Source organism: Phyllobates terribilis, unplaced genomic scaffold (assembly GCF_046119375.1).
Source record: "Phyllobates terribilis strain yellow unplaced genomic scaffold, ASM4611937v1 Scaffold_1__5_contigs__length_1240528914, whole genome shotgun sequence".
Taxonomy (NCBI): Eukaryota; Metazoa; Chordata; class Amphibia; order Anura; family Dendrobatidae; genus Phyllobates; species Phyllobates terribilis.
Window position 1 is genome coordinate 104,233,788 of NW_027362761.1, and position 6,000 is coordinate 104,239,787.

The window sequence follows — 6,000 nt, forward strand, 5'->3', positions numbered from 1 at the left end:
CGGACCGAACTAGGTCATACGGCGGCTAACGACTCCGTGACCAGGGAGGGACCGAGCAGAGGGACCAGGTGCTACTCTGGGGATGTCCTTGTAAGAGAGCAGGTGACTCCCACGGGTCAGATAGCTGGGACTGACCGATACAGCAGATGGGCACAGCAGGCAACAGGTGGGAGCCTGTAGGTAGGCTGTCAGGTGGTCACGGCAAGTGACGGGAAGCAGCCTCCAGGTAGGCTGATAGGTGGTCACGGCAAGTGACGGGCAGGAGCCTCTAGGTAGGCTGTCAGGTGGTCACGGCAGGTGACAGGCAGGAACCTCTAGGTAGGCTGTCAGGTGGTCACGGCAAGTGACAGGCAGGAGCCTTTAGGTAGGCTGTCAGGTGGTCACGGCAAGTGACGGGAAGGAGCCTCTAGGTAGGCTGTCAGGTGGTCACGGCAAGTGACGGGCAGGAGCCTCCAGGTAGGCAGACAGGTGGTCACGGCAAGTGACGGGCAGGTAGCAAGCAGGGGCCTCCTGGTAGGCACGGCAGGTAAAGCCCATAGACATACTGGCAGACTGAATGGCAGACAGACTGTCGGGCTGGAGAGTAGTCTGGCTGGTGGGCTGGACAGATAGTCAGGCTGGCGGGCAGGACTAGTAGTCAGGCTAGCAGCGAGACCTGAGGGCTGAAGCAGAGGTAAGTACACTGTGCATCAACTATTGCTCGGGCACCTCCATATTGGAGGAGGTGCTTTAAATATGGGAGGACCTCCGGCAATTGGCCGGGGACTCCTTAGGGCGGCGTGCGCGGCCCCTTTAAGAGGGAGGGAGCGCGCGCGCGCCCTAAGCACAGTGCCCGGGAAGCTGCGTGCGCCGGCAGAAGCAGGAAGAGGAGCGCTGGAGGACGCCGGGCAGGGAGCGCGGCGGTGAGAGGGACGGCGTCTCTGCCTGGCAGGGGGCAGAGACAACGATGCTACAGATCCTCCTGTAATATAAAATTGTCCTCCTCTGTATTGATTACCCTGCAGAGTTTAGTGTCATCTGCAAATATTGAAATTCTACTCTGTATGCCCCCTACAAGGTCATTAATAAATATGCTAAAAAAAAGCGGGCCCAATACTGACCCCTGTGTTGCCCCACTGTTAACTGAGACCCAGTCTGAGTGTGTTCCATTAATAACCACCCTTTGTTTCCTATCACTGAGCCAGGTCTTAACCCACATACATATATTTTCCCCTATCCCCATTGTTCTCATTTTATGTATCAACCTTTTGTGTGGAACCGTATCAAAAGCTTTTGAAAAGTCCATATACACAACATCCACTGCATTTCCTTGGTCCAGTCCGGAACTTGCCTCCTCATAAAAGCTGATCAGATTAGTTTGACAGGAACGGTCCCTCGTAAACCCATGTTGATATTGGGTCATGAGGTTATTCTTCTTCAGATACTCTATTATAGCATCTCTTAGGAAACCCTCCAGTATTTTACCCACAGTAGAGGTTAAGCTTACTGGCCTATAATTTCCAAGTTCAGTTTTTGTCCCCTTTTTGAATATTGGCACCACATTTGCTATACGCCAGTCCTGTGGTACAGACCCTGTTATTATGGAATCTTTAAAGATTAAAAATAATGGTCTATCTATGACGTTACTTAATTCCTGCAGTACTCGTGGGTGTATCCCATCCAGGCCCGGGGATTTGTCCACTTTAGTGATTTTTAGACGCCGCCGTACTTCCTGCCGTGTTAAGCAAGTGACATTTAATGGAGAATTTTTGGCATCACTAATCATGTTTTCTGTCATGCAATTTTCTTGTGTAAATACTGTTGAAAAAAAATCATTTAGCATATTGGCTTTTTCCTCATCCTCTTCCACCATTTCACCCAGACTATTTTTAAGGGGGCCAACTCTATAATTTTTTAGTCTTTTACTATTTATGTAGTTAAAGAATATTTTGGGATTATTTTTACATTCCCTGGCAATGAGTCTCTCTGTCTCAATCTTTGCTGCCTTGATTTGGTTTTTACAGAATTTATTTAATTTTCTGTATTTATTTAATGCCTCATCACTACCTTCTTGCTTTAGTTCTCTAAATGCTTTCTTTTTGTCACTTATTGCGCCCCTTACAGCTCTATTTAGCCATAGTGGTTTCCTCCTATTTCTAGCATGTTTATTCCCATAGGGTATATATTGTGCACAGGTCCTATTCAGGATGCTAATAAATGTCTCCCATTTGCTTTGTGTAGTTTTATGTCTAAGAATATCGTCCCAGTTTATTGCACTAAGATCATCTGTCAACCGTTGGAAATTTGCCTTCCTGAAGTTTAGTGTCCTTGTACCCCCTCTACTACACATCTTATTAAAGGATACATGAAAACTTATTATTTTGTGATCACTATTACCCAAGTGACCCCCAACTCGTATATTTGATATGCGGTCTGGCCTGTTGGTTAATATTAGGTCTAGCAGTGCCCCCCTTCTTGTTGGGTCCTGAACCAGTTGTGAAAGGTAATTGTCTCTATAGTTGTCAAAAATCTATTACCTTTGCTTGAACTACAGGTTTCTGTTCCCCAATGTATTTCAGGGTAGTTGATGTCCTCCATAATAATGACTTCTCCTTGACTCGTCGCTTCTTCTATTTACTTTGTGAGGATATTTTTAATTTTAATTTTTAATAGACCTCCCAAAATAAAGACACTGTATTTGAGTTTATGTTACTCTGCTATCATTCGGTGGTGTTGAGAAGTCTGGCCCAATCCAGCCCTTGTTTATTTTTATAAGAGTCAGCCTGTCAGCATTTTCAGTTGACAAGCGGATGCGCCTATTGGTTATAATTCCACCAGCGGCACTAAAATCCCTCTCTGACAAAACACTAGCGGCACGACAGGTCAGGACCTCCAAGGCATAGAGAGCCAGTTCATGCCACGTGTCCAGCTTGGATACCCAATAATTATAAAGCACAGAGGAATCACAGAGGAAGTTGGTACAGTCGGCAAGGTACTCCCTCACCATCTTCCGAAACTTTGCGCTCCTTGTGAGAGTACACTACGCCTCAGGGCCTGTGCGATGTGATGGTCTGAGAAAACTGTCCCAGAAGTTTGACAGTGTTCCCCTGCCTCTGCTGGATTGCATTTGTGGCTCTCTCGCCTGTACTCCTTGGTTGTCCAATGAACTGTGACCTTTGCCACCAACGTTTTCAGATGGGATTTTTTTTAATAGTTCCGCCTTCTCGTACTGCCCCATTTTATTAGGCCTGTCCTGCGCAGGAATAAGAGACAGAAAGTTCTCCTTGTAGTGTGGGTCAAGAAGTGTCACCAACCAATAATGACTGTCACCCAAAATTTGGACAACGCAAGGGTCACGGGAAAGGCAGCGTAACATAAACTCAGCCATGTGTGCCAGACTGCAAAGAGGCAAGACTTCCGTGTCCTCACCAAGAGGACAACTGACCATGCTCTCCTGCTCATCCTCCTCCTCTTCCTACTCCTCCCTGTCCTCAGGCGATCCACACTAAACAGATGGCATGACAGTTGTGCAGGTAGTCTATAGCAAAGGAAACTAGCTCTTGTTCTTCCTCTTCCTCCTCCTCCTCTTCCTCATTGTCACCCAATCCACGTTGGGATGAGATGAGGCTGGGCTGTGTGTAATCACCCTGTATGGTTCCTTGCTCGATCTCATCGTGCTCCGTCTGCAATGCATCCTCTTTAATTGTGAGCAGAGAGCGTTTCAGAAGACAGAGAAGTGGGATGGTGACGCTAATTATGGCATCATCGCAGCTCACCATCTTGGTGGAGTCCTCAAAGTTTTGGAGGATGGTACAGATGTCTGACATCCATGCCCACTCCTGAGGTCTTATGTGTGGCGTCTGAACTGAATACCGATGGCCTTGTTGATGCTGGTAGTCAACAACTGCCCTCTTCTGCTCACAAGTCCTTCCCAACATCTGCAATGTAGAGTTCCAAATCCAGATCAGTCGGTGAGCTGGAAGCTGCAAATGCTGCTGAAGCATGGCAAGGATGGTGGAAGCTGTAGCTGACTTTCTAAAATGGGCACACAGGCGGCGTACTTTGACAAGCAGATCTGACAGCTCCGGGTAGCTTTTGAGAAACCACTGAACCACGAGGTTAAGCACATGGGCCAGGCGTGTGTGAGCTCGCCTCAGAGCCGCCGACCGTTTCCAGCCATTGTCACACACGACCATGCCTGGCTGTAGGGTCAGCGGTGTCAGCCACAGGTCTGCCTGCTCTTTCAGAGCTGTCCACTACTCTTCAGTGCTGTGCGGTTTGTAACCTAAGCATATTAGCTTCAGCACAGCCTGTTGCCGCTTGGCCGAGGCAGTGCTGCAGTGTTTCCAGCTTGCGACTGTTGTGGTTATTTCGGCAATGGAGGCTGAAGAGGAGGAGGAGGTGCAGGAGCTGTAAAATGTGGGGCAACCCTGATTGACCTAGGGCCTGTAATCCTTGGGGTCGGGAGGACGTGTTCCGTCTCAAGGTCCGACTGGGTCTCGACTTCCACTACATTAACCCAGTGTCTCACTGCTACTGAGACTTTACCTTGTGGAAGACAGGGTAGTGGTGGCAAAGTGACTGGAAGCATTATCTGCTATCCAACCAACAACCTTTTGACACTGCTTTGTGTTCAATAGTGGTGTACTGCGGTCCCCTAGTAATTGGGACAGGAAGGTCGAGCGACAAGATGTGGGTGTTTGTTGTGGCACAATTTCAGCTTGCCCATGGCCAAGTCCTCAGCCTCTGCATGCACCATCACCATCACGTCCACTTCACTGTCCCTTGCCACGCATCTTGCCCATTTTAAATGGAGGACAATATTTTCACGTTCACGAGAAATGTCTGATTTTGGAACGCAGTTATATGTGATACATCTGACAGATAACCATGATTTTAAATAGCAGGCCTGTAATTTACTTATACTATTCTTCACAGACACCTAGTGTGAATAGCTTGACCGACACACTGCAAAGGAATGAAAATTGAAGAAATGTCTGATTTTGGAACAGTCTTATAGGTGATATGTCTGACAGAGAACCACGGTTTTAAATAGCAGGCCTGTAATTTACTAATATTATTGTACACAGAGACCTAGTGTAAATAGCTTGACGACACACTGCAACAGAATGGAAATGGAAGAAATGTCTGATTTTGGAACAGTCTTAGAGGTGATATGTCTGACTGACTGAGAACCACAGTTTTAAATAGCAGTCTTGTAATTTACTAATATTATTCTACACAGAGACCTAGTGTGAATAGCTTGACCGACACACTGCAACAGAATGGAAAAGGAGGCCAATATTTTCCACGTTCAATTCAAAATCCTGGATTTTTTTTGCTGTTCTCTGGAACAGATCTGGATTTATTCTGCAGTGCTTACAGGCAAATGGAACAGCAAAATGGTGTACTCTGGATTACTTTTCAAGCAAATAACCAGGATTAAGATTGAAAGAAAATTTGCCCTGGCCCCTGATATCCGTGGCTATCTGTAATTATTTCAGCAGCAGCAGACAGGACATTCAATGGACCCTTTTGTGCTGTATCATACACTGCAGTCAGCCACATATACTTCCTGCCTGCCTAGCACTGATTATATGCAGCTGGATTAGTCCTCAGAAGGACTGTTAGTTCAGATGGATATATATATATATATATATATATATATATATACAGTACAGACCAAAAGTTTGGACACACCTTCTCATTTAAAGATTTTTCTGTATTTTCATGACTATGAAAATTGTACATTCACACTGAAGGCATCAAAACTATGAATTAACACATGTGGAATTATATACTTAACAAAAAAGTGTGAAACGACTGAAAATATGTCTTATATTCTATGTTCTTCAAAGTAGCCATCTTTTGCTTTGATGACTGCTTTGCACATTCTTGGCATTCTCTTGATGAGCTTCAAGAGGTAGTCACCGGAGATGGTTTTCACTTCACAGGTGTGCCCTGTCAGGTTTAATAAGTGGGGTTTCTTGCCTTATAAATGGGGTTGGGACCATCAGTTGT